This window comes from Bufo gargarizans, chromosome 10, assembly GCF_014858855.1.
Source record: "Bufo gargarizans isolate SCDJY-AF-19 chromosome 10, ASM1485885v1, whole genome shotgun sequence".
Taxonomy (NCBI): domain Eukaryota; kingdom Metazoa; phylum Chordata; class Amphibia; order Anura; family Bufonidae; genus Bufo; species Bufo gargarizans.
Window position 1 is genome coordinate 115,430,345 of NC_058089.1, and position 24,252 is coordinate 115,454,596.

Sequence of the window (24,252 nt, forward strand, 5' to 3'; positions counted from 1 at the left end):
TTAGCAGAGTGCAAGGCAGGGGCCCAAAAGTAAAGAGCCAATGGACGTATAGTGGGGTCAACAGGGCCGTGGGTTGAAATAACCTATTTAAGTTGATGATAGGAGCAGTAGTACATATAGTAGCAAAAGGCACAGTTTCAAATTGTATCACAGGATTAGGCTTCAGGTGGCTGTGTATGGGCAGCAACAATGATAGCTGTGTATGGGCAGCAACAACCATATATTGCCAATACATTGAAAAATAAAATAAGTGCTTTAACAAATCATAACATTTAACGTGGTAACGTTAAATTAACCCTTTTAGCATTAAAGGGGTTGTACAACTAGTACATATTGATGGGGTTCCATCTCCCAGAATCGTTGCCGGTTAGCTGCTTGAAGAGGAGGCAGCGCTCATACGATCACTACTTCCTTTTCGAGATTACACTGTGCATCGGTTCTCTTGCAGCGGCGGCGCAGTGTAATTACAAGTGCTTGTCCTATTCAAGCACTTGAAAAGGAAGTGGCTTTCACATGAGAAACCCACACTGATAAGATATTGATGACCTAGCCTGAGGATAGGTCATCAATATGTACTGACTGCACAACCCCTTTAAAATTAACTCTTTGCAGTTATTCTCTGGGGCAATGCATATTGCTCTTCTGTGCATCGCTGTACAGGGTTGTTAGACTCTATGGATGGAATGTATCATGATGAGGCTTTCTGAAGTCAGTTGTCACATGTTTGATTAAATTTGGTGAATCCTTAAACCTAAGGCCTCTTGCAGACGAGCGTGTCCGGATGCGTTGCGTCTGCGATCAGGGAAAATTGTGCGAGTAGGTACGCAATTGCAGTCAGTTTTGACTGCGATTGCGTTCCGATGTTCAGTTTTTATCGCGCGGGTGCAATGTGTTTTGCATGCGCGTGATAAAAAACTGAATGTGGTACCCAGACTTCTTCACTGAAGTTCGGGTTTGGGTTAGATGTTCTGTATATTTTATTATTTTCCCTTATAACATGGTTATAAGGGAAAATAATAGAATTCTTAATATAGAATGCTTACTAAAATGTGGCTTTAGGGGTTAAAAAAAATTATAAATTAACTTGTCTCATCCTGTTTTTCGCACAGCCGGCATCTCCTTCCTTCTTTCTTCTTCTTTCGGTACCTGCCAAAGGACCTTTTGATGATGTAATTGCGCTCACCGCGTGGTGACGTCAGCGCAGATCCTGCTGAATAAAGATAGATATCAAAGGTCCTTTTGCAGGTCCTGAAAGAAGAAGATGCCGGCTGCACGAACAACAGGATGAGGTGAGTTTATTTATTTATTTTAACCTCTAAAGCCACATTTTAGTAATCATTCTGTATTAAGAATGCTATTATTTTCCCTTATAACCATGTTATAAGAAAAATAATACAGTAAATTGACTTTTATCAATTTACTTATATAATCTCCTAGCAACCATGCGTGAAAATCGCACCGCATCCGCATTTGCTTGCAATTTTCACGCAGACCCATTCATTTCTATGGGGCCTGCGTTGGGTGAAAAACGCATGAGTATAGAACATGCTGCGATTTTCACGCAACGCACAAGTGATGCGTGAAAATAACCACTCATCTGAACAGCCCCATTTAAGTGAATGGGTCCTGGATTCAGTGCGGGTGCAATGCGTTCACCTCCCGCACTGCACCTGCACGGAATTCTCGCCCGTATGAAAGGGGCCTTAGACTGGGGCGACATGTTGGGTGACATATTCATGAAACTTGTCTGCCTTGCTGTGGCATGGCTATTTTAGAGCCAAGTCACAGACACTCACGACTTGTGGTCTATGATGGTAAAGACACATGTAACATGCGACCACAAATCCAGCAGGGTTAGGTTCTTCACGACTGTCACACAATCATTAGATGTGATATGGCAATATTCATGTCTCATTACACATGAAGTTATATAACCCCAGCCTTTTAGTGGTATGGTATGTATATGTTTATGGTGTAAATGTGAAATCCTATTGACCTACACTAGAACTAAGAAGTGCTATTTACTTTTTGGTGTAAATTATAGTAAACTTCTCGGGCAGTGGGGGGTTCATAAATTTCCTTTTTAATACAGCAGCAATCTCAGATTGTAGGAGTCCAACTCCTGGAACCATCCTGCTCCTCAGCTGTTGAAAGGGTCTACGGCCTCTTCCTTGGCCGGTGGTGGCTCATCCATTGGTCGTATTTGTTCAGCCTAGTCCCTTTCAATTAATTGGGATGGAGCTGTAATACCAAGCACTGCCACTACGCAATGTATGGTGCTGTGCTTGATATACTTCAAAGAGGCCGCAGTGATCATTCAAGCACCGTTGCCCCTTCAAACATTTGATCAGCGGGACTGCCAAGAATACTGGGAATAGGTCATCCTTATTTAATTCTCAGAAAACCCTTTTAATCTCTTACTGACCGCTGCAGAAGTTGGGTCTTCAAAGAGTATGTCCTTTCTTGGAGGGAACAGGAGCCATAGTCTTCTGTGTTTCACACAGCAGACACCTGGAGCTAGTTTCAGGTGCTGCACATCTCGTATCTGAAGGCAATTGTCTATGCTGTGAAGATACAAGATGTGCAGCACCTGAAACTACAGATACTGGAAGCCTGTGCTAGCATTTCTCCTGCGGTGTTGCTATCAGTGTGTGAAGAGTGGGAGAAGAGGGTTGCATTGACAATCCAACACAATGGGCAGCACATTGAACACATTTTATAAGTGGTCAGAAACTTGTAAATAACTCATGAAAGAATAAAGTTATGTTAAAACCAAGTACACCATTGTTTTTCTTGTGAAATTCCCAATAAGTTTTATGTTACATGACCCTCTTCCTATTGAAAAAACAAAAGTTGAATTCAAAATGGTTCGACTTCAAAATGGCCACCATGGTCACCACCCATCTTGAAAAGTTTCCCCCCTCACATATACTAATGTGCCACAAACAGAAGTTAATATCACCAACCATTCCCATTTTATTAAGGTGTATCCATATAAATGGCCCACCCTGTACATACTGACAAAACAGGTGAGCCACCACCTGAAACTTGTATGTATGTAGACTGGCTGAAGAAGACCTGCCTTTGGTAGCTCATCTTTCTTATGTCAGCCTAGTAGTAAATACGCAGAATTAATAGGGTACGTAAGAATTTTATCAACACATCTTTAGAATTTTTTGCCCGTGTGGTTACACCACAATGCCTGTTATATGGATATTGCCCATTAAATAAAATGTAAAGCCAAGTCATCATTTTTATACTCCAGCCATAAATTTTAAAGTAGGAGATTTCTTTTTTAATTCCCATCTAAAAAATTTATCAGAACGAAATGATGAGAATAAAACGGGTAACAAGCCAATCAAAAAGTGACTCGATGGAATGTGTAATTACCAAAAAGTGATTGTTTTGATAAAAGCTGAAGCCTGTTATAACTATTCTATCCTCAAACTGTGTTTCCCCCAAAGAATACGAATAAAGAATTTTATGCTGTTAGAGTTTAGCTCTTGGCCAAGCATGAATAGATTCTTTTCTCATAGCGACCAATTGGCATATGGAGATTAAAGGGCAATGACTCCCCTGCCCCCCATTTATGCAAAAAAAATCACCATTTAAAAGTGCCCTAAATAAGTCTATTGGGGTCCCAAAATAAAAAATAAAAATCGCCCGTACTTTTAAAATATATTCATCCCGTATGGAAATGGAAAAAATAAACAGTCAAAATGGCTGATTTACAGTTTTTTTGGTTGCGTCTCCCACAAAAAACAGCCCTCACACAGCTCTGTACATATAACTGCAAAAAAGTTATAGGGGTCAGAATATGGAGAATAAAAGAAAAAAATCAGGATTTTTGTTTTCACTATAAAATGCAAGAAAAAATATACGTATGTGGTATCGCCATAATCGTACTGACCTGGAGAATGAAAGAAACTCATCAGTTTTACCTTATAGGGAACGCCATAAAAACAACACCCATAACACTGTTGTGGAACTGCATTTATTTTATTTTTTTCCAATTCCACCCCATTTGGAATTTCTTATCCACTTTTCACGACATTGTACGCAACCGTTAATGGTGCCATTAGAAAGTTCATCTTGTCCCGCAAAAAATAAAAAAAATTATGGCTTTGGGAGGGTTGGGAGTAAAAAAAAAAAAAAAGGAAAATTACCCTGCCTTAAAAAGAAATAACCTGTGGGACCACTGGAGCTGCAGTGCCGGAGCGGTGAGGAATTTACCAGGTGAGTTATCGTTATCTTGCATCGATCACACGACTGTGACGGCTGCAGCCAGTTATTGTCAGACCGCTGAGGACAGTAATTGACTGTAGCGGTCATGTGCACATGGTTGCAACTTCATTACTTCAGTATGGTTAACAAAGAGTGGCGGTGCTGATGCTGCCGGGCTTTACCAGGTGAGTGTTATTTATTTTATTTTTATTTTTTTTCATTACGCCCTCTGCTCTCAGATAATTATAAAAAAAATTATAATTGACAACCTCTTTTTATAAGACGCCTTTCCCCTCCTTTTCGAGTATGGACCCTTGTCACGTACATAGAGCCCTGAAGAAATCTATACCGTGCGCCCATGCCACAGCGGCTCCCATTGTGTAAATAACAGTGTGTATGCAGCCCGTGCCGCATGAAATATAATGCAGTATACATTTACTTATGGCTAACAACCTGAGAAAGATTGCTTTTTCGACGCCGCTGTGTTTCCTTGCGCAGAGCGAGTCGGGCCCCATCCCATTACGCGAAGATCTTTTTTCATTCGGTTGGTCACACTTGAACTATACTTAGCAAATTGATAAGGTTCCACTGTTAAACTTTATTATCAGTGACACGAGCCTATGACACTTTATAAAAAGAATAATCCCGAACAATCTCTAGGTAATTAACACCTAGATAAACAAGCATAAATTTGGATATTGCCTTTATTTGGACTAGCACTCAAATATGCGTGAACCATGCTTTTTTTAATTAAAAGATAAATCCATATGACACTTTGCCTCAAACTTAATTATTCAGCATAGTATAATAAAAAAAGAGAGCCCATTAAACGTGTCTTGTTCCGTGTGCCTGTATTAACAGCAGAACAGTTCAGCCTGGGTCATTTAAATTTCCTCCGCCTTTATAAGGTGCGCATCTAGCAACACCAACAGGTAAATAGCAGCACGGCTTGTAAAAAAAAATAAAAAATCCTTCCGTCTGCTGCCGCTTTTTATTTTTTTTTACCATCCCTGTGGAAATTTCTGAATATTATGACTATTCTGGCGTTTCCTGCTTGTGCGAGAGCCTAGGAAATAATGAAATACCGAGCAATTTCACTAGTGTTTACACAGCCGCCTTCTCAACGTTGGCCAACCGCCAAGACGCAGCGGACTGAATGGAAGTCGGATCCAGCACGTCAAAAAAAATCTGTGTCCAAAAACAGGAGGTAACGAGCTGACATGGTGTTCACCGTGCAAATGTTGTGAATATTAAAGGGGTTGTCCTACTAGCGCACCATATTCATTTTGCAGATTATCAAAAATGAAGCATATTTGCCATATACATGCCATGATATTTACTTGCCTAGTATGGCGCAAGCTGGTTTTAAGTGTATAGCAATGTCCACCCGTCTGCAGGATCAACCCTATAAAATCAGACGTACTGCATGATAGCTATTATTTTATTCAGTAGGATCAACCCTAGCTTGTGAAAATTGGTATCATACTTTTATGACTTATGCAAATGAGGGCTTCAGTGCACCAATGGCAGGACCTTGCCCCTTGGTGCACTTTGGCTTTCCAGTACTGGCCATGCCCTACAGTGCCCTGAAGACCCTTAATGCAACAATAGTCAGGGCCTAGCCCAGGGCTGGCCAACCTGCGTCTTTCCAGCTGTTGTAAAACTACAATTCCCACAATGCTCTGCTGTAGGCTGATAGCTGTAGGCAGTATTTGCATGCTAGGAGTTGTAGTTTTGCAACATCTGGAGAGCCGCAGGTTGGCCATCCCTGGCCTAGCCCTTTCGTGCACTTCAGCTCCTCAGCTTTCCAGTTATGGCCATGCCTCTTGGTGCACTGAAGTCCTCATCTACATAAAGAATAAAAGTCTTTTATTGTTTTTTGGTAACACCAAGGTGTCATTTTATCCAGCAGGATCAACCCTCATGTTAAGCCACACCCCAAATCGCATCTCTTTTTACCTGTGTAAACTTATTCGGTATAGTTTGACGGGAAAGTTAGCAACTTTCACACAAGCTCAGTCACCCTCCCCACTGCCAGGTCTGTATACAGCAGGGCCGCTAATAGAAATTGCTTTATGTCTTGCTTGTCAGGGAAGGAGTAGAGTCTCTGCAGTAGTATGGCAGTATAGCTGGGAAGACTCCTTCTTCTGCAAGGGAAGTAAGAAAGAACTTTAAAGTCAACTGCCAGAGGTGGAAGGAGACTGATTCTGTCCAGAGCCTGCCAGCAGCTAGAGAAGAGCGAATTTTTTAAAAATTCGATTCGACCGGTTTGCCGAATTTTTAGAAAAAATATGGTTTGATCCGAATTTATTTGCGGCAGATCGCGTAAAAAAATGGCTATTCCCTGGCTGCAGAGAGTCTTTATAGTGGTGTAGAGCACTGTGCCTAGCTGTAACACGCATAGGGAGTCTGCTGTGGTAGTGAAATAATACTGTGAGTCAGTATGACATGCAGATGACAAGCGTCGCTCTTAGAATCACTGCACACTTCGCTTATTTGGGCAGTCACTGGGCCAAAACTGACCAAATAACTAAAGTATGAACTCAGCCTTACAGGTCAATGTTAGCGACAAGAAGCGCACTCCTTTTACACCAATGTCAGCTGATTCCACATAGATGTCTACAGATGTGTCCAAGTGACCTCTGCTGTGACCTGTGCCAGAAACATTTAGGCCTCTGCCACTCCCCTGTACAGGGCCTGGCACTTCTCTGTCTCACATGCTGTTAGATCAAATAAATAAATAAAAAGGAAATTAAAACACCCCCCAAAAAAATGTGTAATTTTCTCACTTCACCACACAACAGCTAAGCCCTTTTTTCCCCCACTAATACACACAAAAAAAGGGCTTTAGAACATATAACTGCACCACTGAACAGCAAATATATTTTACATTTGCCACTAATGCACGACGAAAAGGGCTGTAAGTTTCGCACTTCACCACACAACTGCTAATAAGCCCTTTTTTCCCACTAATACAAGCAAAAAAATGCTTTAGAACATATAACTGCACCGCACAAGGGCAAATAAGATAGAAGTATTTCCTTGTAATAAACCCTGTTGATGACTGTATCAAACAGCACTTGCACCCCAATAACAAGAACGGTTTGCTGGAATTACAGAGCTGTATAATGGCAATTTGGATCCCCAGTCAGTGAAGCGAGGGGTAACAGGATTGTTCCTATCACCCAGGCTGTAACCTCCACTACTGAACCCTGTTCTACATAAAAGCTGTGGAATGATTCCTCCCTATCCTTTCCCTACACATTGAATAATCTTTCCCTGCGCTTGCAAATAGTTTTTTTAGCACAATGAAGTTTTTCCTAGCACTGCCCCTAGCGACTGCTGACTTCTCTCGAAAATGGCAGAATCCAAGATGGCTGAGGCTGTTCTCAGAGTTCTCACACGTGTAGCAGACATTTTAAGAAAAAATAAAACATTTCCTGAAATTCGGATTTAGAATTCCACTTTGTCAACTTCGATTCGCTCATCTCTACCAGCAGCATCTGGGAGGGTCACATGGAATCATAAAATTATGAATAAAAGTTATACATTGGATAACACCATTAATGCTGAATTCTATTGAGGTGTAGGGCTGTACACAGTCATATGATGCATACTCTATGCTTCTTTTTTGAAGTTTCTTTTATAGCTTTGCTAAATGTTTTTGAGCTCCATCAGATATTGTCTCCTATTAATTAAATTCCACCCAACCCAAGGGTTATGCAAAATGTCCTAGTTATAGAGTGTGATGGTTATGTATAAAGGGTAAGGGTTCAGTGGATATAGAAGGCCATAATATGCCACAATTTGTTTTTCTTATGTTAAGGCCGTAAAAAATGGATCCACAAAAAATACGGATGACGTCCATGTGCATTCCGTTAATTGCGGAAAGGAACACCTGGCCCCTGATAGAACAGTACTATTCTTGTCCGTTATGTGGACAATAATAGGACATGTTCTATCTTTGAAACAAAAAATGAATGGTTCCGTATACGGAACGCAAAAAACGGAACGTGAACGGGAAAAAAAAACATTCATGTGCAAGAGGCTTAAAAGTCTGATGGCCCTACTGGAATTAGTTGCTCATTGTAACGGATCTCCTAGGCACCCCGACCGGGTACCTCCGTCAATAGATGCTCCTAGTGCTTTCCGAGGATTCCAAGCACTCCACTTGACACAAAATCCTCCCCTCTGCCCGTGATACAATTACCTCACACTGGGTTGATGCAATAATCACAGGCAGGCGAATACACAATATCCTCTGTCCTGGAGACAACCGAGAAGTAATTTAATTATATCTCAGGGCAAAGGACATTGCCAGAGAGAGACAATGGAACAGACCTCACTACTCAATGTATACAATGTCCCACCCTTTTCGATACACATAGACATTTAAGATCCCAAAATGGCACAAATTAGACCAGGGGTTTAAGTTAGTCCAAGTCCTTTATGAACAAAGGAGGCCTGGCTGATGAGAGGGCCCATAATCCTGGGGCAGGAGGCGGGCAAACAGCCCCCTCCAAAACACTGTGGCGAAGTGGCTTTCGCCACACTCATAATTCCACTTTCCAATTTGTCTACCTTTCTGTTTTAACCACCTCCGGACCGCCTAACGCACATGTGCGTTCCGGAGGTGGCAGGCTGGCGCACAGTCACGCATATACGCGTCATCTTGCGATACGCGAGATTTCCTGTGAACGCGCGCACACAGGCGCGCGCGCTCACAGGAACGGAAGGTAAGCGAGTGGATCTCCAGCATGCCAGCGGCGATCGTTCGCTGGCAGGCTGGAGATCCGAATTTTTTAACCCCTAACAGGTATATTAGACGCTGTTTTCATAACAGCGTCTAATATACCTCCTACCTGGTCCTCTGGTGGTCCCTTTTGTTAGGATCGACCACCAGAGGACTCAGGTAGGTCAGTACAGTCGCACCAAACACCACACTACACTACACCCCCCCCCCCCCCGTCACTTATTAACCCCTTATAAACCCCTGATCACCCATGATCACCCCATATAAACTCCCTGATCACCCCCCTGTCATTGATCACCGCCCTGTCATTGATCACCCCCCTGTCAGGCTCCGTTCAGACGTCCGTATGATTTTTACGGATCCACGGATACATGGATCGGATCCGCAAAACGCATACGGACGTCTAAATGGAGCCTTACAGGGGGGTGATCAATGACAGGCGGGTGATCACCCATATACACTCCCTGATCACCCCCTGTCATTGATCACCCCCCTGTCATTGATCACCCCCCTGTAAGGCTCCATTCAGACGTCCGCATGATTTTTACGGATCCATGGATACATGGATCGGATCCGCAAAACACATGCGGACGTCTGAATGGAGCCTTACAGGGGGGTGATCACCCATATACACTCCCTGATCACCCCCTGTCATTGATCACCCCCCTGTAAGGCTCCATTCAGACGTCCGCATGTTTTTTGTGGATCCGATCAATGTATCCATGGGTCCGTAAAAAATCATACGGACGTCTGAATGGAGCCTTACAGGGGGGGTGATCAGTGACAGGGGGGTGATCACCCTGATCACCCCCTGTCATTTATAACCCCCCTGTAAGGCTCCATTCAGACGTCCGCATGTTTTTTGTGGATCCGATCCATGTATCCATGGATCCGTAAAAAATCATGCGGATGTCTGAATGGAGCCTTACAGGGGGGGTGATCAGTGACAGGGGGGTGATCACCCTGATCACCCTGATCACCCCCTGTCATTGATAACCCCCCTGTAAGGCTCCATTCAGACGTCCGCATGTTTTTTGTGGATCCGATCCATGTATCCATGGATCCGTAAAAAATCATGCGGATGTCTGAATGGAGCCTTACAGGGGGGGTGATCAGTGACAGGGGGGTGATCACCCTGATCACCCCCTGTCATTGATAACCCCCCTGTAAGGCTCCATTCAGACGTCCGCATGTTTTTTGTGGATCCGATCCATGTATCCATGGATCCGTAAAAAATCATGCGGATGTCTGAATGGAGCCTTACAGGGGGGGTGATCAGTGACAGGGGGGTGATCACCCTGATCACCCCCTGTCATTGATAACCCCCCTGTAGGGCTCCATTCAGACGTCTGCATGTTTTTTGTGGATCCGATCCATGTATCCATGTATCCGTAAAAAATCATGCGGATGTCTGAATGGAGCCTTACAGGGGGGGTGATCAGTGACAGGGGGGTGATCACCCTGATCACCCCCTGTCATTGATAACCCCCCTGTAAGGCTCCATTCAGACGTCCGCATGTGTTTTGCGGATCCGATCCATGGATCCGTAAAAATTATACGGACGTCTGAATGGAGCCTTACCAGGGGGGTGATCAATGACAGGGGGGTGATCCGGGAGTCTATATGGGTGATTACCCCCCTGTCATTGATCACCCCCCTGTCATTGATCACCCCCCCTGTCATTGATCACCCCCCCCTGTAAGGCTCCATTCAGACATTTTTTTTTGGCACAAGTTAGCGGAATTTTTTGTTTTTTTGTTTTTGTTTTTTCTTACTAAGTCTCATATTCTACTAACTTGTGTCAAAAAATAAAATCTCCCATGAACTCACCATACCCCTCACGGAATCCAAATGCGTAAACATTTTTAGACATTTATATTCCAGACTTCTTCTCACGCTTTAGGGCCCCTAAAAAGCCAGGGCAGTATAAATACCCCACATGTGACCCCATTTCGGAAAGAAGACACCCCAAGGTATTCGCTGAGGGGCATATTGAGTCCATGAAAGATTGAAATTTTTGTCCTAAGTTAGCGGAAAGTGAGACTTTGTGAGAAAAAAACAAAAAAAATCAATTTCCGCTAACATATGCAAAAAATAAAAAATTTCTAGGAACTCGCCAGGCCCCTCATTGAATACCTTGGGGTGTCTTCTTTCCAAAGTGGGGTCACATGTGGGGTATTTATACTGCCCAGGCTTTTTAGGGGCCCGAAAGTGTGAGAAGAAGTCTGGGATCCAAATGTCTAAAAATGCCCTCCTAAAAGGAATTTGGGCCCCTTTGCGCATCTAGGCTGCAAAAAAGTGTCACACATCTGGTATCGCCGTACTCAGGAGAAGTTGGGGAATGTGTTTTGGGGTGTCATTTTACATATACCCATGCTGGGTGAGAAAAATATCTTGGTCAAATGCCAACTTTGTATAAAAAAATAGGAAAAGTTGTCTTTTGCCAAGATATTTCTATCACCCAGCATGGGTATATGTAAAATGACACCCCAAAACACATTCCCCAACTTCTCCTGAGTACGGCGATACCAGATGTGTGCCACTTTTTTGCAGCCAAGGTGGGCAAAGGGGCACACATTCCAAAGTGCACCTTTCGGATTTCACAGGCCATTTTTTACAGATTTTGATTGCAAGGTACTTCTCACACATTTGGGCCCCTAAATTGCCAGGGCACTATAACTACGCCACAAGTGACCCCATTTTGGAAAGAAGACACCCCAAGGTATTCCGTGAGGGGCATGGCGAGTTCCTAGAATTTTTTATTTTTTGTCACAAGTTAGCGGAAAATGATGATTTTTCTTTTTTTTTCTTTTTTCCTTACAAAGTCTCATATTCCACTAACTTGCGACAAAAAATAAAAAATTCTAGGAACTCGCCATGCCCCTCACAGAATACCTTGGGGTGTCTTCTTTCCAAAATGGGGTCACTTGTGGGGTAGTTATACTGCCCTGGCAATTTAGGGGCCCAAATGTGTGAGAAGAACTTTGCAATCAAAATGTGTAAAAAATGACCGGTGAAATCCGAAAGGTGCACTTTGGAATATGTACCCCTTTGCCCACCTTGGCAGCAAAAAAGTGTCACACATCTGGTATCGCCGTACTCAGGAGAAGTTGGGGAATGTGTTTTGGGGTGTCATTTTACATATACCCATGCTGGGTGAGAAAAATATCTTGGTCAAATGCCAACTTTGTATAAAAAAATGGGAAAAGTTGTCTTTTGCCAAGATATTTCTCTCATCCAGCATGGGTATATGTAAAATGACACCCCAAAACACATTCCCCAACTTCTCCTGAGTACGGCGATACCAGATGTGTCACACTTTTTTGCTGCCAAGGTGGGCAAAGGGGCACATATTCCAAAGTGCACCTTTCAGATTTTGCAGGCCATTTTTTACAGATTTTGATTGCAAAGTTCTTCTCACACATTTGGGCCCCTAAATTGCCAGGGCAGTATAACTACGCCACAAGTGACCCCATTTTGGAAAGAAGACACCCCAAGGTATTCCGTGAGGGGCATGGCGAGTTCCTAGAATTTTTTATTTTTTGTCGCAAGTTAGTGAAATATGAGACTTTGTAAGGAAAAAAGAGAAAAAAAAAAAAATCATCATTTTCCGCTAACTTGTGACAAAAAATAAAAAATTCTAGGAACTCGCCATGCCCCTCACGGAATACCTTGGGGTGTCTTCTTTCCAAAATGGGGTCACTTGTGGCGTAGTTATACTGCCCTGGCAATTTAGGGGCCCAAATGTGTGAGAAGTACCTTGCAATCAAAATGTGTAAAAAATGGCCTGCAAAATCTGAAAGGTGCACTTTGGAATATGTGCCCCTTTGCCCACCTTGGCAGCAAAAAAGTGTGACACATCTGGTATCGCCGTACTCAGGAGAAGTTGGGGAATGTGTTTTGGGGTGTCATTTTACATATACCCATGCTGGATGAGAGAAATATCTTGGCAAAAGACAACTTTTCCCATTTTTTTATACAAAGTTGGCATTTGACCAAGATATTTTTCTCACCCAGCATGGGTATATGTAAAATGACACCCCAAAACACATTCCCCAACTTCTCCTGAGTACGGCGATACCAGATGTGTCACACTTTTTTGCTGCCAAGGTGGGCAAAGGGGCACATATTCCAAAGTGCACCTTTTGGATTTCACCGGTCATTTTTTACACATTTTGATTGCAAAGTTCTTCTCACACATTTGGGCCCCTAAATTGCCAGGGCAGTATAACTACGCCACAAGTGACCCCATTTTGGAAAGAAGACACCCCAAGGTATTCCGTGAGGGGCATGGCGAGTTCCTAGAATTTTTTATTTTTTGTCGCAAGTTAGTGGAATATGAGACTTTGTAAGAAAAATAAAAAAAATAAAAATCATCATCATTTTCCGCTAACTTGTGACAAAAAATAAAAAGTTCTATGAACTCACTATGCCCATCAGCGAATACCTTAGGGTGTCTACTTTCCGAAATGGGGTCATTTGTGGGGGTTTTCTACTGTTTGGGCATTGTAGAACCTCAGGAATCATGACAGGTGCTCAGAAAGTCAGAGCTGTTTCAAAAAGCGGAAATTCACATTTTTGTACCATAGTTTGTAAATGCTATAACTTTTACCCAAACCATTTTTTTTTTTGCCCAAACATTTTTTTTTAATCAAAGACATGTAGAACAATAAATTTGGCGAAAAATTTATATATGGATGTCGTTTTTTTTGCAAAATTTTACAGCTGAAAGTGAAAAATGTCATTTTTTTGCAAAAAAATCGTTACATTTTGATTAATAACAAAAAAAGTAAAAATGTCAGCAGCAATAAGGCTAGGTCTACACGACGACATTTGTCGCGCGACATTTTGTTGCACCAATGTCGCGCGACAATTTTTATAATGGCAGTCTATGGTGTCGCACTGCAACATGCGACATGCTGCGACTGCGACGCGACAGTCGCAGAAAATCCATTCTTCTGCGACTGTCGCGTCGCAGTCGCAACATGTCGCATGTTGCAGTGCGACACCATAGACTGCCATTATAAAAATTGTCGCGCGACATTAGTGCAACAAAATGTTGCGCGACAACTGTTGCGCCCTATCTGTCGCGCGACTTTTTGTCGCGCGACAAATGTCGTCGTGTAGACCTAGCCTTAGTGAGAAGAAAAGGAGGTAAAATTCATTTGGGTGGTAAGTTGCATGACCGAGCGATAAACGGTGAAAGGAGTGTAGTGCCGAAGTGTAAAAAGTGCTCTGGTCATGAAGGGGGTTTCACCTAGCGGGGCTGAAGTGGTTAAAAGGGGACAGGGTCATCAGAAAATTACCTATTGTTTGAATCATGTTTTTATGTTAGACATGTATTTAAATAACTTTGTGATCTTGCTTTTGAATTTTCCATGTACAGCGCTGACCAGGACTTTAAAGATGGTGCATGCTCGTGAGTGCGGCAGGCACCGTAACCGTCGGATGCCTGCTATTTCATAGCAGATGCCCATGGCTAATGTCCGCGACTGGCGGTAATGCCTATTGTGGACATTTAACCCTTCAAATGCCGTGACTATGGCATCTGTGTGCACGAAAATAAAGATTCCGCTTCTGGGTGTGCTTTGGCTCCCCCTGGTGGGGATCAGGGGAGCCAGAGTGTGTGTGCAGCAGCCTCTGGCCTCCTGTGTGACAGGAGGCTGCTGCACACTAATTCCTATGGAGCCCCTGCATGCGGCAGAGCTCTATGGGAACACAGTATGATTCCTATAGACTCCAATGCTAATGCCTTGGAGTCTATGAAGGAAGCAATCTAACGATTGCTTGTTATAGTTCCCTATAGGAACTATAAAAAAAAAAAAAAGTGTAAAGATAAATGTATAAAAATTAAAATCAGCCCCTTTCCTCAAAATGAAAATAAAAAAACATAAAAAAAGGCCTTAAACAGATTGTCCAGGATTAGAAACACATGGCTGTGCTCCTCCTAAAACAGTGCCAAAGCTCTCCACTGGTTGTGCCTGGTACTGCAACTGAACTGAAATGGATGGGGCTAAATTGCAGTGGCACACATCACCTGAAAACAGGTTTTTGAAAGTCAACAGCCATGTGTTACTAATCCAGGACAGCCACTTTAAAGACCATATCACATGTCAGATACTCCTTTTTTTTGCAAAAGCCTGTCTCTGTAAATGACAAATGTAGCCAAGAAACGTAAAAAAAAAGGGCCGTACTAAGATTGACACTTATCACCTATCCACAGGATGAGTAATGTGTGTCTGATGGGTGGGGGACCCACCTCTCCTGTTTGAATGAAACAGCAGTTGAGCATGCACTGCCGCTGCTCCATTCAAAGCCTATGGGACCACTGATGTTGTACTGGGCTATATTCGGCAGACCCATATAAACTGGATGCTCAACTGCTGCTCCATTCAAACAGGAGAGATAGGATCCCCATACTCGAGAAGTGTCATTCTTAGTACAACATCTTTAAATATTGAGAATATAACGCATTGTGGTTATATGAGACAACATTGCACATGAATAACCCCCATCATGTTGCCCGAATGGTCTTTCAATGTAGGTCTTCATTAAATGCCAGGAAAACAATTTTTTTTTTTTAAAGGGGTTGTTCCATGTTCCATTAAGACAATTGTCTCCTATCCACAGTATAAGGGGATATGTGATCGGTGGGTGGTCCGACTGCTGGGGGCTGGCCTCCCCAGTTTGGTGTGGTGGTGTCATGTATGTGTGCTGCAGCTCCATTTAGCTCCAGGGACAGCTGGAGATAGTTCAGCGCTTGTACTTGGTTATCTCCCGCAGCCCCATAGAGTTGAATAGAGCAGTGAACGCACATGTGGAGCACAGGCCCCAGTCAGGGTTGGACTGACCCAGCATCTGTTAGACTGACCGAATCCTCCAGTGGGCCAGACTAGAATACTATAATTGACTCCACAGGACCAGGAGCAAAAAAAAACATTTGGCTACTCTTTAAAACCATTCACTTGCCACTAGGGCCTGTTTCTTTGATCTAAAACATGTAAGGTTAGGTTCACACCTCCATTTAACTGATCTGGCAGGCTGTTCCAGCAAAGAACTGCCTGGTGGAGGTCACTGGATCCAGCCTAGCCAGATACTGCTGTTCACCGAGGGACCCATTGACTATAGTGAGATTCATCCTCTCTCCGGCATGAGTTCTGGGATTCAGGCAGGCAAAAAAACACTGCATGCACCAGTTTTTATCTAGCCAAAACTCTGCACACATGCTGGAAAGCAGCCAGATCCCATTATAGTCACAGGGGTTTGGAAGAGAACAGCAATATCTGGCTGGCTGTTCTCTGCCGGAGGCGTAAACCTACCCTTAGACAGTACTGATGATGAAGGGGTTGGGCCCCAAGAACAATTTCCTATCGTGGACCCAAGGAACCCAGTTCAACATTGGACTCTGTTCTTGTGATTGGCAGCGGTCCGACCGCTGGGGCCATTGACAATCAGGAAATTATCCCGTATCCTGTGGACAGGCGATAAGTTGTCCTAATAGGACGACCCTTTTAAGAAACCTATCCTCTTCCCAAAATAATTGTAAAAAAAATAAATAAAATATCAACAGAAAAAAAAAAAAATTAATTCTGCTTGAAATCACCGGGAAGTAATAAAAGCTTGTTTTGTTTTGTTTTCAGAGGTAGAGGTTTTATTGCGTAAAACACAGAATAAACTTTTACTGTTTCAAAGACATTTTATTCTAATAGGAGAAAAACAGTCATTGCTGAAAAAAAACAATTTAATACTTTTTGTACCAGAATAAAGTTATGTTGACTGATGTCATGTCTCTCCATAATAAATAATGACCAAGAATAAACTTTAAATACAAAGTCCTCTACTTCTTACAAGCATAGCAACAGATTCCTCTACTCTATCATTCTCTGACTTTTTTTTTTTTCATTTCTCTGTGTAGGAATGTAGACAATATTATTATGACCAGAACTACAGACAACAGGCATTACAGAGGAAAAAACATGACATGTTTATATATGAAGAGCACGATAATGTTCAGAAACTGACAATGTATCACTGCCGCTGTCACTTGCCAGGACTACAAGTTACAAATGAGAAAGGGAAAAAAAAATAGACAAAAAAAATCTCTGCCGAACTGGTAGGGTAAGGGGACTGCTGGGAAAAATAGTAGGATTACATGGGGCGGTAGCACTGGACTATGGGCTCAACATACAAGCACATCACAAGGAACAAGAGATGGATCCAGTGTTGCAAACAAATTATTGCCTATCTGATCTGCAAATTCTCAGAGGAGACAAAAAATACTGAAAATAATTTAAAAAGTGCAAGAAATTGTTTTTTTGTTTGTTTTTTATATTTTTGATTAATTTTTTTTTTTGCGAAGATAAGATATTGAAGGCAGCTGCGCAAACACACAAAGCAAGCGACTGACATTGTCACCAAACACAGTAGTGCACTTGAAATCCTAAAGCTTACTACAGTCAAAGAAAAAATAAAAAAAATCAACAATATTTAAAAAAATTTTTTTTTTCCTCTCTGAAACAGTTTCATTTGTTTTTCTCTTTTTTTGTTTTAGTAAGGCAGTGAGAACTATTCTAGAAAATAAAAGCCAAATGGAATAAGCAGCTTGCTCTATGTGAAACGAGTCCATTACATTATGACCTCCCAGGAAAAAAAAAAAAAACATAAAAAGAAGACAAAAAATCACTAGGGTGTCTTCTTTTCTTTCAGGCAGTGTATGTAAATTGTACTCTTCAATCTCCTGAGATATGTTTCCAGTCTCAGAGCAGAGCATACAGAATTCTATTTACATTGATTGCAGTTCAGTACTTTTGTGAAACCGCTTCAGGCAGAGTTAAAAGTTTTTGTGTTTTTTTGTTGTTGTTGTTGTTTTTTAAGGCTGTTGGGATCAACACCCTGCTCTCAGCCTTCTTGAGATATTTTGTTCTACTGAGTCATCTTTTTTTTTTTTTTTTACACAATTTTTCAAGACATTCGTACAGTAGTTCTAACAGTTTTAATACAAAGCACCAGTTCTGTTTGTCTCTACCAAAAAGCGTAATTAAAATTTGAAGAGCCGTGACTGAATCCTTTTAATTAAAATGCAACAATTGGAAACTGGAATAATTGTGACGGGGAAAAAATAAAATAAAAATTTGCCAAAAATATAGAATCTGTTTCATTTGTTCGAAGAAAAACAATGCCCATCCTCCACTAGAGACTAAAGAAGCCATATGAAACTTATATATATAGCTTAAATTATAGCTTAAATCACCTACCGTACTTTGGAGGATTTTAGTTTTTAAGTAAAAGTAACAAAAAATAAAATACTGTATTATTCTTCATTCAAATAAAATAAAAAGGTAAAGCAAATCTGATATATATAAATATATTTAAATTCAAGTGCTGAAAAGGGCCAGTAAATTATACCGTGTGCAGAGAATTATTTGTTCGGCTGCAGTCGAAGAGACACAGAAAATGGAATATTATATTGCATTTTTTTCTTTCCAATATGCTGTAGGTCAGTGGTGACCCCAGCTTGTAGGCTGTCTTAGATTTCTCTTACAGTGCGGCTGTAACACCACTTCAATTGATTTCTTCCCTGTAATGACAGCTCCAGTCAGACTGGCACCATGGCAATCTACCAACTCATCTCATTACTATGCTCGGATAATGACAGAAGCTGGTGTCATATTATAAAGGTGTTTTCAACTATGAAAACATGGTGCCCCCTCCCTCCTCTCGCTCTCTCTTCAAGGCATTTGAATCATCTCGACGGTATCATTTTTCTGATAAAAGCATCTTGCGTTGGACAAACATTACTCAGTCTTTTGATGCTGTACTGGACTTCTGGTCCCATTTATATAATCCAAATGACATGGTTTGGAAGTTCTTTTTGCCAGGTAAGAGTCCTGCAGCCATTTTTTTTTTTCGAAGAGGGGAAGGGCACAGTTGTATGTTGTGACATTCAAACTCCCAGGTTTTCTGTCCTACACTGGTCAATGGAGTCAACGAAAAGTCCTATTGCAATATACAGATTGATTTGACAGCATGGATTAGTCCTGGGGTTTACTGCCCTCTGCTGGAAGCTGCGTGGAATTCCCAGGCTTGGGAGGCGCAAGTTCTTCACAATTCCCAGTAGTCTCCGCCGATTCAACCCTGGAGCGCTTGAACCTTCGGTCTGGGTATTGACTGTTGTCGAAAGGCATTCGATGGACACATAGGACGTGGGTCTTCAGGTTTCCCTTTTGAGAGGCACTGTATGGGCAGTATCTGCACTGAAAAGGCCTTTGACCTGTGGGAAGAAATACAATGGATATATTTTAGTTTAGCAAAAGGTTTGAAATATACATAATGCATTGCGTGACTTCAGAATGGCACAAGTGCATAAAAAGTGGTGCTCAAAATGCAATGCCTCAGCTAGATAAGCCAGTGTCCCACAGTTTCATCTATTTTTTCATAGAACGCTCTGTTAATATAACAGATACTGGATCTAGCCAAAGTAGATCCCCAGGATTGCTATAGATCAGTCTTTTCAAAGGCCATATGACGGTAGCGGGTATAATCGCCACTACAGTAAACCAAGCTGTCCTAAAGGGTTCCCTGTTCTCTTTGACGTCTCGCCAAATATATGGAATGCTAAACAATAATTTATGAACTTGTGAGGAGGCAAAATGGATTGTAAGTGGGAACAGGGGCCAAATAACCCTTCTTCTCTATGGACAGGCCTTGCTCTTACGAGTTAGGTTTTGTGCACGTGGCCACATACTGTATTATGGAGGTATGCTCACAGGGGTTGGCACCAGAATGGTGGCTTTTCCATGGAGACTAAATTACATCATACAGAGATTGAGTGCTGCATGTGCATGAAGTTTGAAAGGAGTTGTCCGGCCTAAGAGATGAATTTACTCCTGCCCAAGAAAAAAATATATATTCACCTGTCCATAAAGCTGCGGCTCCCTTCCTGGCCACTTATAGTTCCCACTGGACCAGAAGTGGCATGGTCCTGTAAATGTTGTCACTAATCACTGGTGTGAATAGTACGTCTCTGGGAGCCACAATAGGTGGAAAGGTGAAGAACCAAAGAGCCAAGAACTTGACTTTTTAAATGTAGCAGCAGGGTGCAAGCCTGGACACTACTCCAGTAAAACTTGTCCTAGTGCTCGGCTCTTTCGGACAGTACATAGACTTTAAATGGGGTGGCAGGGCCTATGATTGACCATGCTGCAGTCTTGTCTCTGTCATTAGGGTGTGGAACACTACTGATCTCATATCATTTATCCAACTGATTGGTGGTAAATAATTCTGACCACATTTAGGGGCAAAAAAAAAATTATTTTTTGGGCTCCAAATCTCATGAGGAAGAATGTCTTGTCTCAAAAGTCAAGGATGAAGGTATGTCATGGGACCCTTTTTACCTCTGCTGATTGGCCTACAGGTGGAAGAGGCAATGATCTGAGGCAAAGTACTTTCCAGCCGGGTGACTTGCACTTCACAAGGTGGTTTATTTAATAGACACAATGCCACCATTAGTTGACTGCTTTTCAGGCTTCTATCTGATGAAATAAATATGTCAGGGGATCTGCTCTGTAACTTTATTATGTGACTGTACCCCCTTTTGTGGAAGGGAGATTCTAGAATAAAGTGCTCAGTCAGGAGACTCTATCCTGAATCAATAATAATCATGTAAGATCTAGAACATGAGCTAATGTCTATGATAATGACATGAATACAGATGAGGAACATTTTATAAAAGAGTCTCTCGAGTGAATCTGATCCAAAACAATTTCACCTGACAGTCCTATTTAGAAAATGGGGCACAATGCTAATTACAAAGGCGACTTCAGCTTCTTAAACCAGAAATAGGATAATGATACTTTGCTCTGATTTTTTAATAAGGCACCAGGGATTTTCTTGAATCAGCCTCAAGGTCCAGTATAATACTAAAGACATCAAGACATACCTTATTAAAATGTCAAGCATATCTACTGGGCTCTACAGACATGATCTTTAGGATGGAAATATGCCAGGTTTTGTTGGCTATATATAATGTGATAATGCAGCAAGTTGGCCAAAATCATTGTCAAATTGTTGCCTTAGAATGACTTCCCTTTTCCCATAGGATCAAGCCGACCACAACAGACCTTGGCCCAGGCAGTAGGAGCTTAGCATGGATCAATGGCTTTCTGCTGTGTAGTTAGCAGAGGTATTATATTCGATGCAGGCCCTTCGGCTCATGGCATTTCTACTCAGGAGTGATGCTCTGTGTATAAGCATAAAGAGTGGGGGAAATATCCATGATGGAGGCCTTTTAAAGTATATGTTGACTTTAAAGGGGCTGTGCACCCTGTTTATACTGATTACCTATTCTCAGGATAAGTCATCAATATCTGATCATGGGGGTCCAACACCTGGGACTCCCGCTGATAGGCTGTTAGAAGACAAGGTGGCGTTCCTACACTGCACTTCATCTCGGAAGTGTAGTGTAATGACGAGTACTCGCTCTATTCACGCGTAGTGTAATGAAGAGGAAGCGGCACTCATATGTAGTGAACGGTGGGCTATCGGATCCTCGCCAATCAGATATTGGTGACCTTTCCTCAGAATAGGTCATCAATATAAACAGGCTGCACAACTCTATTAGTTCCAATGTTCTATGCTGATTTCTTAATATTCCTTTGCAGCAGTTAATGCTCTGTTTGGAGCTCCAAATCTCTTGCAAACTAATTTGTAAATAATGTTTGCCTTCTTCCAACACTAGGGGGAGCTTAGTAGGTTGCTGCATACAGTTTTTTATTTATTTAGCGCAAAATGTTACCACTATGCAATAAGCTTCTAGGCTTCGTCTAGTGGTGCCCGTAGGCACCTGGAATTGTATCATTTTGGGCTCCTACACACATGAATTTGGTCTGGCATATTTTTGCTGCTAAAATTTTGTATGGTGTTTTTATGGTGGCATATTTAAATAGCATTTTTTTAAGGATGTTGTTTCCCTATAGAAAAGGGACTAGAGAACCTCCTAAAAAAAAAAAAAAGGCCATTGTTTCAACATGCCAAAGACACACAAAATTCATCCAAGTTGAAAAAATGCTACTACTAAAACAAACAAAAAAAACTGAAGTGTATCCTTCACCTCAAAATTCTAATAGACTTTCAGCTAATATCTGGAGCTGGCATTTCTCCTGCAAAAGAAAATGCATGTGCAGAAAAAACATAAAATTATGTGGTCAGACTTAACCACCTCCGGACCGCCTAACGCACATGTGCGTTCCGGAGGTGGCAGGCTGGCGCACAGTCACGCATATACGCGTCATCTCGCGAGACGCGAGATTTCCTGTGAACGCGCGCACACAGGCGCGCGCGCTCACAGGAACGGAAGGTAAGCGAGTGGATCTCCAGCCTGCCAGCGGCGATCGTTCGCTGGCAGGCTGGAGATCCGAATTTTTTAACCCCTAACAGGTATATTAGACGCTGTTTTCATAACAGCGTCTAATATACCTCCTACCTGATCCTCTGGTGGTCCCTTTTGTTAGGATCGACCACCAGAGGACTCAGGTAGCTCAGTACAGTCCCACCAAACACTACACTACACTACACCCCCCCCCCCGTCACTTATTAACCCCTTATAAACCCCTGATCACCCCATATAAACTCCCTGATCACCCCCCTGTCATTGATCACCGCCCTGTCATTGATCACCGCCCTGTCAGGCTCCATTCAGACGTCCGCATGATTTTTACGGATCCGATCCATGTATCCATGGATCCGTAAAAATCATGCGGACGTCTGAATGGAGCCTTACAGGGGGGTGATCAATGACAGGCGGGTGATCACCCATATACACTCCCTGATCACCCCCTGTCATTGATCACCCCCCTGTCATTGATCACCCCCCTGTCAGGCTCCATTCAGACGTCCGCATGATTTTTACGGATCCGATCCATGTATCCATGTATCCGTAAAAATCATGCGGACGTCTGAATGGAGCCTTACAGGGGGGGTGATCAGTGACAGGGGGGTGATCACCCTGATCACCCTCTGTCATTGATAACCCCCCTGTAAGGCTCCATTCAGACGTCCGCATGCGTTCTGTGGATCCGATCCATGTATCCATGGATCCGTAAAAAATCATGCGGATGTCTGAATGGAGCCTTACAGGGGGGGTGATCAGTGACAGGGGGGTGATCACCCTGATTACCCTGATCACCCCTGTCATTGATAACCCCCCTGTAAGGCTCCATTCAGACGTCCGCATGCGTTCTGTGGATCCGATCCATGTATCCATGGATCCGTAAAAAATCATGCGGATGTCTGAATGGAGCCTTACAGGGGGGGTGATCAGTGACAGGGGGGTGATCACCCTGATTACCCTGATCACCCCCTGTCATTGATAACCCCCCTGTAAGGCTCCATTCAGACGTCCGCATGCGTTCTGTGGATCCGATCCATGTATCCATGGATCCGTAAAAAATCATGCGGATGTCTGAATGGAGCCTTACAGGGAGGGTGATCAGTGACAGGGGGGTGATCACCCTGATTACCCTGATCACCCCCTGTCATTGATAACCCCCCTGTAAGGCTCCATTCAGACGTCCGCATGCGTTTTGTGGATCCGATCCATGTATCCATGGATCCGTAAAAAATCATGCGGATGTCTGAATGGAGCCTTACAGGGAGGGTGATCAGTGACAGGGGGGTGATCACCCTGATTACCCTGATCACCCCCTGTCATTGATAACCCCCCTGTAAGGCTCCATTCAGACGTCCGCATGCGTTCTGTGGATCCGATCCATGTATCCATGGATCCGTAAAAAATCATGCGGATGTCTGAATGGAGCCTTACAGGGGGGTGATCAATGACAGGGGGGGTGATCAATGACAGGGGGGTGATCAGGGAGTCTATATGGGTAATCACCCCCCTGTCATTGATCACCCCCCTGTCATTGATCACTCCCCCCCTGGTAAGGCTCCATTCAGCCATTTTTTTTGGCACAAGTTAGCGGACATTTTTTGTTTGTTTTTGTTTTTTCTTACAAAGTCTCATATTCCACTAACTTGTGTCAAAAAATAAAATCTCACATGAACTCGCCATACCCCTCACGGAATCCAAATGTGTAAACATTTTTAGACATTTATATTCCAGACTTCTCACGCTTTAGGGCCCCTAAAAAGCCAGGGCAGTATAAATACCCCACATGTGACCCCATTTCGGAAAGAAGACACCCCAAGGTATTCCGTGAGGGGCATATTGAGTCCATGAAAGATTGAAATTTTTGTCCTAAGTTAGCGGAAAGTGAGAC